The sequence below is a fragment of the Leptonychotes weddellii genome, chromosome 3 (genome assembly GCF_054177405.1).
Source record: "Leptonychotes weddellii isolate Sample4059 chromosome 3, ASM5417740v2, whole genome shotgun sequence".
In the NCBI taxonomy this organism is placed as follows: Eukaryota; Metazoa; Chordata; class Mammalia; order Carnivora; family Phocidae; genus Leptonychotes; species Leptonychotes weddellii.
This window is the reverse complement of record NC_138371.1, coordinates 74,486,041-74,499,137: the sequence shown is the minus strand read 5'-3', so window position 1 is coordinate 74,499,137 and position 13,097 is coordinate 74,486,041. Positions and strand designations below refer to the sequence as shown.

At 33.7% G+C, this 13,097-nt stretch overlaps 1 protein-coding gene and 1 pseudogene across 6 annotated transcripts in view; one reads left to right on the top strand and one right to left on the bottom strand.

Annotated features, from left to right (window-relative positions):
- Positions 1–13,097, top strand: part of MBD5 (methyl-CpG binding domain protein 5) — a 433,945-nt gene that overhangs the window by 195,024 nt on the left and 225,824 nt on the right. For 5 of the 6 annotated variants that reach the window (XM_081814477.1, XM_081814474.1, XM_081814482.1 and 2 more), the window contains exon 3: positions 11,830–11,977. The exons of the other annotated variant lie outside the window; for it this stretch is intronic. The gene's annotated coding sequence lies outside the window, so the exon portion shown is untranslated. The remainder of the gene's footprint in view (positions 1–11,829; positions 11,978–13,097) is intronic. 6 annotated transcript variants of the gene reach the window in all.
- On the bottom strand, positions 4,543–7,580 carry LOC102728873 (prefoldin subunit 5 pseudogene; annotated as a pseudogene).

The window sequence follows — 13,097 nt, the reverse complement described above, 5'->3', positions numbered from 1 at the left end:
GTGTTCAGAATGGTTTGATCCCTATCCAGCTGAATTCCTGAGAGGAGAGGAAATCCAGGTCTCCTACTCCTCCGCCATCTTGCTCCGCCCCCCGAAGTTAATAGTCTTATATGTCAATTATACCTCAATGAAGTTGGAGGAAAAAAGACATCCTCTGAGGAAAAAAAATAAAAGCTATTTTATTGCAAATATGTGAAATTGTTTATGTTTTATATTTAAATCAAAGTGTGAAAATTCACTCCAGAAATATTAATGTATTTTATTGTGAGATGCTGCCTAGATACCATTGGCTGGTGTTAGGTAAAATGCAGTAAATGCATCAGATTACCTTTCTAAATCTGAAAAACTCCACAAATTCTTAAATAATTTGTTCCCAAGAGTTTCTAAGAGGTATATAAAATTTGTAAAATGAGACACGTAAAAAATTATTGGTGGTGTTTATCTGTGGCAAGAAGATTGGGGCCTTTTTTTTTTCACTTCATATCCTTCTATGCACTTTGAATTATATTGATCATAAATTTCTTTAATTTAAAAAGTTATTTTTAAAATGAATTATGGTATATCTCTGTGATAGGAATAATTGTCATTCTATCTCATGATTTTTAAGTATGTGGTACTCTTAACCAAGAGTCTAGAGAAAGTGGAGAGAACTATGAGCTGGAGTGATTAGGATGGACTTTATGGAAAATTTGGGGCTTGGGTTAAGTCTTAAAATATGACAATGAGATAGGCAGTGGAAAAGCATAGCAGAAGGAAAGGTGATATAAGGTAAAAATACATATGGTATATACTTTGGTTGGTCTGACCTTCTTTTCCGTTGTACAGATCTGTTAATTTTTCTTTATAATACCCAGTTATACTTTATATTCGTATGTATAGGACTTGAAAATATTCTGTAATGGAGAATGGAGAAGGTAGAATTTTGCTTTCATTATTCCACATTAATTAGTTAATTAATCAATTGATTTTAATATAGCTTGCTTGTCATACAATTTTGAAAACATAAAATAAGGGCAGTATACTGTGTTTTTGCTTTACCCTGATAGCTACATTAATAGGCTTAAATTATAAGACTCTTCATTTCTTCCAGGTGAAATGTGTGACTAGAAATAATTTTGTGATCTTGCCACATACCTAATTCTTACTCAACATTTTTAGTTATCTTTTTTTAAGTTACTCGTAAAGATCATTTGACTATTACAACTATTTTTATAGATTCTTTTTGCCTGTTTGTCACTTATATGAGTCTTCATTCCCCAACTTTTCTCTTATTTTTCTTTGAAACTCTCAAACTAAGCTCTTAATAACAAAGCAAATATTTCCATGAATTATAAAATTAATAGAAATAGTGTCACCATGTGCCTGTATTCTATAAATTATAGTAAAAGAGTTTATTTGAGGCAAATTGAATTTTAATTAAGTGTCTCCAGTTATGTTTCTGTATGGGGATTTATTAAACATCTTTATATTTAATACAAAATTTTTCCAAATCGAAATGTGATTTTAACCCTTCTTATTACTTCTATCTTTTAATTGGTATTAGCCTAATATAATGCAACTTCATTTGATTTTACCATGAATGCATAGTTTTTTTCTATCACCTTCTAAAACTGATTGTGGTGACATAGTAGTCCATATAGCTGAATTTGCTGCACATGACCACTTAATTATATATATTCTTATGCTGTTTGAGATTTTTAGTTTCACATATTACTTAGTAATAAAAATATAGAGGCTCCTGGTGGCTCAGTGGGTTGAGCATCTGACTCTAATGGAAGGCATTAGTTTTTTATTGCTTTTTCAGTTCCAACTAAAATTCTAGTTTGGACTTTATTTAAGAAGCTTAATAAGTACTATTTGATCACAGTGTCTTTATGTTATATAATAGATATTAATATCATTTTCATTTCAAAAAAGAAAAGTAAAGCCATGAAACTACTTATTTCCAACTGCAAGCATTAGCTGAATTTCTTCATCCTAAATAAGACCTACAGACTGATTTTTATACAAATCAGTTGCTACTGCTACATTATCTTAACGTATATGTTCCCTTCCCATTATTCCTTTCTATCTCCAATGTTAAGAGTATACAATTTATGAAAGACTGCTGAATTATTTTTTTCTAATACTTCAAACATGCCGTATTATTTTACACAGACTATTCAAGAAATAGCAGGTTTTATAAAATGGGAGGCTCACATTTTGCTAAATTACCTAGATCCAATTATATTTTATACTTTATCTTATTAAATATTTTCATAACATTAAACTTATATTGTAATCTTAAAAGGACAAAACAAAAAAGAAATTTTAATATTGTGAATACCACATACTGGGATAAATATTGGGAGCAGCTTGAATTTAGCTCATGGTTATATAACAGAATCTAGTAATCATGGTATCATGTTGTATTTATAAATTGAAGCTTATCCATTCTACTTATATTATTGAATGTGAATAAAACACATAAGTTATAAAAAATAATTTAGATGACTAAATAAACACTGGTAATTGGGTATGAATTTTATCCTGTTAAAATTTATTTTCTAGGAATATCAAAGAAAGTGTGTTGGTTTCTTGCTACATATATTCAGGGTTTTTAAATAAATTTTCAGTTGTACCTGTGTTTTATTATTTATATTCTAAAAATTTTTTAGTTATTTCCTTTTATATGTATAAATATATACATGTATACAAATGTGTATATATGTATATATACAAGAGAAAACTATGCAGTATAAGATCAGTGTAGCTTTTCCTAATCTACTGAAGAAAATCTCTCTTTTTACTCTTTGTTAACTAACTGTGATATGCTACTGGAAGGGAACATTTAGTAGATCTTAATACCCTAGTCATCAAGCCAATTTATGTGTTCTAGTGAGTAACATCTTCAGTGCAAGATGATCATCAAGTTCAGGAACCCAAATAAATGAACATAGATTTTGGTGGATTTTGCCTTCTCTTTGCTTTCTTTTTCTTTTTTCTTCTATAATTCATCTTTTATAAGCTAAAACTTAATGTTGTTCAAATGCAGACAGATTCTAGTTTCTTCATTCTTTCATTTTTCTGGTTAAATATTCAATTTTAAATTTTCTCGTTTCCAAAAGCCATTGTTCACCAATCTTATATTGGTGAATCTTATAAACATTCTCTAACTTAAATTGGAATTAAAAGAAATTGGACTTTAGATTTAAGGAGAAAATTGCCAGATTAACTTTCTATAACTATTTTCAGCATTGCGATAAGGACATACTATAGTCTAGCCCAGCCTTATTCTATTGTTTGATTCTTTCCCTAAATTTCTTTTCTTATCTATACTAATTATGTGTGTTCCATGTTTAGACTTATTTATGTATGTTTAGATTTTTAAATGTGAAATATCTGAAGAAATATACAACTATTTTCCTTTAGGTATATCTTATAAGATCAATGTAGTTATTCACAGTCATGAACAGAAATATTTCCCCTAGTATCTTGGCAGCTTATTTTAAATACTTTAGAAGCAGAAGATTATCTGATAAAAATGAATTCCTTCTTTTTTTTAAAGAAAAAAATTTAATGATAGCATTATTGAGATATGATTCATATGCTATACAATTCACAATTTTAAATTGTACTGTTTGGTTCTTTTCTGTATATTTACAGTGTTGTACATCAGTCACCACTATCTACTTTCAGAACATTTTCACCACCCCAGGAAAAAACCCTACACCCTTTAGCAGTCACTCTCCATTCCCCTCTACTCCAAGTCCCTGGCAACCACTAATCTTTTTGTCACTATGGATTTGCCGATTCTGGACATTTATACATAGAATCATACAGTATGTGGGTTTTTGTGTCTGTCTTTCACGTGGAATAATGTTTTCAAGGTTCATCCATCTTGTAGCATGTGTCAGAATGTCATTCCTTTTTATGGCCAAATAACATTCCATTGTATGGATTATATTACATTTTGTGTATCTATTCATCAGTTCATGAGAGACCATTCTTTTTGAATCAGTTATTAATCTTCAGTGACAAAAAGCCTGAAATTATAGTTTGGTACTGAGCAGTCTTTGATGTGTTTTAGACATTAAAAATTGGTGTTTTAAAAAAGGCTTTTGCGTGTCTGTTTGATAGTTGTAAGAGATTTAAGCTTGCCTTTCAAAATTCTAAAAACTTCTTAATTCCAAAATGCATCTGGCTCCAAAAATTTTGGATGAGGGATTGTCTGTAGTATCTGGAAATTAAGAGAGAAGGAGAATTTGGTCATTTGTAGAGACTTTTCAATTTATCCTTTTTTCTGCGTAAGCATTCACTGGACCTTCTTTCTTTCTTTATATATTTCTAAATAAAGGACATTGTTATTGGCAATAATTTTAAATCTTTGTCTTACTTTCCTCATCTAATTGGTCAGTATGCCCAATGATTCTACCTTATTAATACCTCTTACTTCATTCTCTCTTTTCTGTTCTTACCTCTAGGTACTGAGTTCATTTTTTTCCTCCTAGCTAGCACACTTATTAGCATTAAACACAAGACCCTTCTCTTCCCTGACCCCAAGAAGCCACGCCCACAAAGTCACAGGCTTCTGAAGCAGGGTCCCTCCGCCCCATTTCTGAAACAAGCTCTCAGGCCTTGGCAGTAGCCTGAGTTGCCCCCAGGGCCGTGAGCTGCTGAATCTTCTGGCTCATTATCTCCATGCAAGCCTGTTTCACGGCATGCTTCTGCGCATAACTGGCTGGATTTTCTCCATTTGCCTGTTGAGGAAGTCTATCTTCTTCCTGAAAAAGTCCTTGGCATCTTCAGCTGTCTTTTCTACATAGTAGTCTGTTCCCACTCCATGAGTACATGTGCTACATCATGTAGTTTCCCAGGGACATACATAGAACTCATCATGGGATGAGTAATTCTTTCCCCTTGTTCTTATTCAGCATGTTCAGACATTCCTTGGCTTCCACATACTTGGTCTGTACCACTCTGGGCTGGGCAATGGATGTGGGCAAGAACTTCACTTCCTGGTTCAGCTGGTTCTTGAGTATTTCTAGCTGCAACACGTTCAGCTCAATGATGTAAACTGCGCCATGTTGAGAAGCGAATTCATTTTTGTTCTAGATTATAATATAGCAGTTTCTTTACATCTATCAGCAGCTTACCTTACATCAATTAGAGAATTTTAATCAAACTACATTTTAACTTTCTGTAGACTTGTCTATTTTCCAGCCACTGTCCTGCAAATTCCTTGAAAGCAAGAACTGTCATTTATTTCTTGACTTTTTTCTACAGTAGCTGGCAAAGAGTTTGTGCTCATCTGTTTGCTGAAGGAATAATGAATGAATGAGTAGAGTGAATAAACATTATCACTTAAACTATATTGTTAAAAATTATATCATAAAATTTATTTTAGAGGTGCCTGGGTGGCTCAGTCGGTTAAGCGTCTGACTCTAAAAAAAAAAAAAAAAAGATTTTATTTTTTTTATTTGAGAGAGAGAAAGAGAGCATGAGTGGGAGGGCGGGGGAGAGTCAGTGAGAGAAGGAGAAGCAGACTTCCTGCTAAGCAGGGAGCCCAATGCCGGGCTCGATCTAGGACCCTGGGTTCATGACCTGAGCCAAAGGCAGATGCTTAACAGACTGAGCCACCCAGATGCCCCTGTAAATTAATATTTATTATACATAATAAAGACATTCAAGTTGTTTCACTGCTCGTAAGTGCTATTTAATTTATCTTCAATTATGTGGAGAGAAAATGATTTGACAATAGTAAATTTAAAATTATGACAATATTTTAAATAATACTTGACTTTGTGGCCAAATGAGTATTTAAATGTATACTGAAAACTCTAAGTTACAGCATCAAAAGTAGGTGCCAAACTGCTTTTATGATCTCATCTTTCAGAGTTCTTCATCCTCTATGCTTTTGAAATCAGCTGGTTTTAATTTCTAAATAAGAAAATGCTGCTCAAGAAAATTAAGGATAGGACCATATTCTTTTTAGTTATGACTTTTTAAAAGTATTTGAGACTTTTAGGAGTTCCTTTTGATTAGATAAGTGCAGTTTACAGGTTTGGTGATGGTTGTCCTAACGCAAATTTATAAGCTTCATAGTAATTTTATGCTTCTCATTAATTATATGCCACCAAAAGTTCTTTGTGCTTGCTATCTTTAACCAGCAATCTATGTGACAATAAGCTTCAAAAGGTAGGACTGAGAGCTGAACAATTTAAACTTCTATAATAATCACAAACACCATGATGTCAAGGAGGTCATCCATGTGAATATATGAGTGGCTTAGAAAGAAGCATGCTTCTAAGGTCCCTATAATAGTCATTCACTCATATGCCTTGGATGCTCTTAAGGGGAAGAAATAGTTAACTATGCAGTTATTGATTTTTTTAATTACAAGTTTAAATAGATGTCATTACTGCTGTTAACATTATGAACTCCTCGGAAAACTGTGATTTTCTAGATGGGGGTCAATAAGTTTTTTCTGTAAAAGGTCAGTAGTAAATATTTTAGGCTCCACAGGCCAGCATGTCTCTGGCTCTGCACAGCTATGTTACTAAGGTGTGAAAGTAGCCATGAGCAATACATAAACAAATGAGTACGGCTGTGCTCCAGCTGTAATTATGGGCACTGAAATTTAAATTTTATGTCATTTTCAGATGTCATAGAATTTTTTTTCTTTTGTTGCTTTGAACCATTTAAAAATGTAAATACCATTCTTGGCTCATGGGTCATACAAAAACAGGTGTCAGGCTAGATTTGTTTTACATGCTGAAGTTTGCTAGCTTCTGTTGTAAATGGTTAAATCCGCCAGTTAAGAAAATCTGCTGTAAGTAATGAACTCGTAAGCTTCTCCACTATCAAGTCTATCACACCATCCCAGAGTTCTTACTAATTTGAGCATATGCCTGATGACAAAAGATGTTCAGTTTGTCACCAGCAGCTTGTGTGTGACTCCAATAATGTTGCTTCTCAGTCCCACTCCACAAGTATCTCATAGAAGTAAATAAAAAAATCCTCATCCCTGCCTGCTGTGAAATGAATTGTCTTTTGTAAAGATGATGTAATGTGATGTAATGGAAATAAAACTGGGAGACTTGGAAACCAGACAGTAGCCCTCGTTCTACCACTGCTCATAGTGGTCAGGTTTCTCAAACTTCTGAGGCTCCATTTTCTCACTTGCTCATCTCAAGGAAGTATTAAGAGGTCATGTTGTAATACATGAAATCACTGAGATATGAAAATCACTGGTAAAGTAAAAAGTGTCACATAAATATGCCACTGTGGTGGTGGTTACACTTTTTATTTACTCTTACATATGATTTCGGACAGAGCTCCCTATGCTGATATATCCCTCTTTGGTCTAGGAATAGATTAAAGATTGCACATAAATTTTCTTCACGCATTTTGCCTCCGTACTTTCACACTTTTAAGCTACTTTTATCTTTTTATTGTATAGATCTATCAGGTTAATTACTAGTAGTACTATGAAATTTTCAAATTATATTCCACATACTATTCTGTGAGAGCAGAGACTATTTTGTACTTGCCGTATCCACAGGACCCAAAACAATGTCTGGAATATATTTGGGTTTCATGTATAGTTTCTGGGTTGAATTAGTGATGAAAATAATCCCATATGTTTACTTGCTTTTTGTTACCAAAAGGAATATAGAAAGCTCATTGTAAACAAAATGTTTTTAAATGCATAGAATAAAACACATAGGACTGCAAAGAAAAATTGACTTTATTCAACTTTACTGAAATGTAGTTCTATTCACAAACAGTCCATGGTGCTGGCTCTTAAAATATGGAAGGATTTCTAACTAGTTATTAGGAAACACACGATCCATAACTATAAATTGCAAAATTACTTTGATAGAATGTAAAACAAATGCAAGCTTTGCCAGGTCTCTTCTTTAAGAAATCTTTGCACTTCTAAATTATAATAAAAACAATGGATTTTTAAAAAAATCTATTTTGCTAAATTTCTTTTGGTTGCAACAAAAATAGGTTTTAGTAAGCTTACTCAAAAAGCACATTTGTCTGGAAAGATACCATCATAGAATTGACAGGTGGGAAAGAACGTAACAGGAATATACTCAACTTTCTCCAGTATAAGGCCATTAACGGTGGCTCCCAGTGATCAGTCCAAATTTCAAAATACCAGAAGAGAAACCCAGCTGACCCAGCTTGAATCACAGATGCATGCCTGAATTAGTCAGCCAGGGTCAGATAGTGGAATTGTGCAGTAGAGATATCAGCGCTACGGGCTACTGTATGCTAGCAGGATGAGCTAGAAAGCCACCTCGAGAGCTATCTAGTCTTATTAATCTGCTTCTAGGAAATAGTACATTTATTTTATACTTACTAATTTTTCCAAAAGAAACATTTCACTGCAAGACAACTTTGTCTATTGATAGCTAGACTACCTTTATAATTATGAATTTTAATCTGTGCCAAACTACCTGCTGCTATATTAATAAATGGCTTAATATCATATAATACAGCCAGTATAATGTCACGGCATTATGGCATAGATGTTAAGAGAGTGGCCCTTGAGCCAGGCTTGCAGGGCTTCATATCCCGTATCACTTAATTAACTGTGAAAGACTGGATAAACCACTCAGTCTCTGCCCTTCGTTTTTATTGTCTGTAAAAAATAAGTTTATCAGTGAGCTTTCGCTGTAGTACAAACCATAAAATCTCACTGGCATACCACAATAAGCTTCTAGTTTTTGCTCAGGAGTCTGTGGGTAAGTTGAAGTAGGTATGATCCAGGCTGGCCTCAAGTGGACATGGTTCCAAGTGGAGGATAGGTCTAAGTCTGAGCCAAATGTCTCATTTTCCTTGGAGCTAACTAAAGCATTTTTTTTCCCTCAGATTAAAAAGCAAGAGGAGCACCTGGGTGGCTCAGTCAGTTAAGCGTCAGACTCTTGATCTCAGCTCAGGTCTCAGGTCTTGATGTCAGGGTTGTGAGTTCAAGCCCAACATTAGGCTCTGCACAAGGCATGGAGCCTACTTAAAAAAAAAACAAGATAACAAGGGAAGAAGTGCAACTGCACAAGCATATTTCAAGGCTGTTTGCATGATGTCTTCTTACTCTGTTGGTCAAAGCAAATCTAGGCCCAAAGTCACAAAGCAGAGGTATATACATAAATACCTCTTCCATATACCTTCCATGGAGGTGTGCTAGGGAAAAAGAACATGATCCAATTTACCACAGTGGGTAAAATTACTACTTATCTAATACAATTATTATAAGTTCAATATACGTAAAGACCTTAAAATAGTGCCTGGCACAGAGTAAATGCTCGATAAATATTTATTATTATTGGGCATACTCTTATGCAGAAACTCACACAAAAGTTCAGTGTTGTATATATGTTACATAAAATACATATTTGGGACATGTGTCATTTCCTTGGCATTGAACACACATGCTAAATTTAATTTAAAACTAGTCTCTATTTTTGTTACTATGATTAGATGAGCAAGAATATGTGTCTCTCAGATTGGTAAGCCAACTTCTGGGATAGTCAGAGTGATTACTACCTCAATTATTTAACTGTTAAGTGGAATCATAGAACTGCTAAAGACCACTGAGTTCAGTCCTCTTGTTTTACAGATAATGCATTGGGCCAAGAATGGTGAGATATCCAAATGAAAGAGAAAGAGCTAGATGGATAAAGATGGATGGATGACTGATAGATAAGGAACTAAATAGAAAATGAGAATGCAGAGAAGGGCAAACCTAGATCTGTGGAATTCTAGCTCACTGTATCACACAGCCCAGGTGTTGTTTCCTATAGTTTTATCGAAATGCCATTTATCATGTTTTTTTTTCTTTTAGTGAACCTTAAAAGAAGAAATAATTTTAAGAAGCTTTTAAAATGCTTTCTTACTATTCCTTCAATTGAGAAGAACTATATTATAGGGTAGGATTTACTTACAATGTAAAAAGCAAAAACAACGAGTCCTTACAGAAGCAAATACTGATTGAATGCTTATCTGTTAGGCACTGGGCATACAGCAAAAAAAAATAATCCTTGGTCTGGTGAGCATACCAAGTGGTCATTCCTTTGTGTGTGATGGGACACAAACATACAGGAGAGACAGGCAATACACAAATTAATATGTAGAATATTCCACAAACAATAGGTAGGATATTCCATAATATCTTTTGTGCAATTCCAAAATCAAAAAACTCTGAAATTGAAAGTGTTTGTAATTCATATCGTGGTAAAACCTGACCTAATCTTACCTCGTTTAGTAATAAAAGTGATATGAGGCTATTTATTGCCTTTTTAAAAAATCCCACTTAGAATGAATATATGTTTTCCTGTAGATGTATTAACCTACTAGACCTCTCAGATACAGAGGGAAGAGGAGCATGTTACATAATTACAGTACATGTACCATATTGCCTTTAAAAACTCAAATAATACTTAATTCCGAAACACATCTGGTCACTATAAGGATTGTGTTGGGCTATATAACATTTAGAAATTATAAATACCATGAATGAAAATGAAGCAGGTATGGGTATAAAGAATGGGGGTTGAGAGTGGAGGTTGCTTGGTTACATAGTAAGAGAAGGCCTCTCTGGGAAGTGACTTTTGAGCAGATTCTTGAAACAGGCAATGGAGCTCTCAGAGGAAAAGAAAAGAGTGTTTCAGTTATTGGGACAAACATGTGGCTACCTGGGGAAAAGTGTTCCAGTCTGAGGGAAGACCAAGGCCAAAGGCATAAACCAAAAGTGTGCCTAGCATATTTGAGGAAGAACAAGAAGGCCACTAAGGCTGTAGAGTACCAAACAAGGGAAAAGTGGTGAGATAGGCTGACGGGTAAACAGAGACCCAATCATGTCACATAGGGTAAGACTTTATCCTAACTGCTATGGGAAATCTTTGGAGAGTTTTGAGCAAGGCAGTCTAAAGTCCAATTTTCTTTTTAAAAATGTCACTCTGTTACTCTAATAAAAATACCATTCTTTTGCTATGTGGATGATAGATTGTTACAGTAGTAAGGATTTAGAAAAATAAATGACCATGGCTGTGGGTGAAATTCAGAAATTTAATGGTGAAATTTTATTTTATTAACAAAACAATATCTTAGTCATGCTTTAATAAAATATTTATTTGAGCAAGTCCTGTGCTATGAATTAATCTAAATATCATTAAACTATTGTGTTTTTTGTTTGTTTCTAGAATTTTCACTAAGCATTAAGGCTGAGAAGTTAGCTTGGTCATGATAATGCTTTTCCCAGTCTCCCTTCCTCTTCCAAAGATTCTTCTCTTGGGGTACTTGGGTGGCTCAGTTGGTTAAACGTTCAACTCTTGGTTTTGGCTCAGGTCATGATCTCATGGGTTGTGGGATTGAGCTCCATGTCGGGCTCCTTGTTTGGCAGGGTCTGCTTGAAAGATTTTCTCCCTCTGCTCATGCTCTCTTTCTCTCTCTCTCAAAATATATAAATCTTAAAAAAAAGATTCTTCTCTTGTACCTGTTGAGAGACAACCAGATGAAAAAGCCTTGAACTGGGAGTAATAAGAACTGTTTTCTCATGCTAGCTCTGCCACTAATGTAACTTTGGTTGAGTTGTTTAACCTCTCTGGATTTCAGTTTCCTATAGTGAAAAGTGTGGGGATTGAATCATCTGATTGACATAGCTCTTTCTTACTGCATTCTTGAATTTAGCAAGTCTTGTGTGTAAGGCTAAAATTCTATGATTCTTAATGAGAACTCGTAAAACTCTCAAAATGTCCTGAAATGTGAATCTAAAGAAATACAGAATAACTGGCTATCTGTTCAGACTTGGTAAGTTCACTCTTCTTTCCTTTTTAACAGGACCAAGGAAATAAATACCAGAAGCCAAGAGCACAGAATATTTTCTTTCATCAATCCATAGAACCCTGATACTTCTCTAATTCCATCACACACAAAGTAATGACCACCTTGGCAGATGGCCACAGAGGATGTCAACAGTTTCTTGGAGGCAAGCAATGAAATATTTATATTATGAGTTTTCTGTTGTTAAGTATGTAGAAACAGGTAGTATTATCTTGCATTTTAATGAAGAAAAACAGTGTTCTTTAATACAGAAATTTTATATATTAAGCATAGCTAATATAGCTATTTCTCTATAGCTAAGCTATTTCTCTCTTCCTTTTCTTTTTTCTTGAGCATTATTGCATGTCAAAAGCTACATTAAGCTCTTTTTGCATATTGTATTTCATAGTATAGAGCTGCATTAAATCCTTAAATACAAAATAAAAATTTAAATAACAGAAATTAAGTACCCATGTTTGAAAGCAGTGCCGTTTATATCCATCTTGGACACATAATCATCTAAATACAAATACTAAATAGTTTGGGAAGTTAGAATTATTTTCTATTTATTTTGGGATTATCCACACCGTTTATGAAATTTTTTTGTTTAATTCCAGCATTTTTTTCTCACTTATTTTTAACAACTATTCTGAAGTGCTCCAAAATCTTGGGAAGTAATCCGTTTACATTCCTCACAGCTTTATATTTTGTAAGAATCCTGCATCAAAAGAACTCATGGAACTTTTAGTTCCTTTTCCAGCAGCTCTTATTACTCTTGGAAGAACAGTCAGCCAAGGATGTGGACCACAGTGCCGTCTTCAAAATTGAAATTAATTACATTACCAGTTAAAGGGAAAGTTTGCTTGGAAAGAAATTGGCCGTATTTTAAAGAAAAAATTATAAATATAAGGAGTCTGCCTTCTCCACCTTCATGAAATATAAAGACTTAAGTAGATGAATATAAAATGAAATAAAAATAAACTCATAAAAATTTAAGTAGAATGCACAAAAATTGAATTTTTCAAAGGATTTTATACAAATAAAGAAACTGTAGATGTGCTCACAATTTTTTATTTAGTATTACTTCAACTCATAGGCCTAAGGTCATCTAGCAAACGAGTCTGCTTTTTAAGTTGTACATAGAGGAACACTTTTCCAAGTAAAGGAGAACATAAATGTTTAAAAAGCCCAGTGTAGAGCTTCTGAGTTTTCTTTCAGTAACTAGAGTCAAAATTAATTCTTGCTTTTCTGTTGGGGAAAATTTCATCTAATTACATTCAAATTAT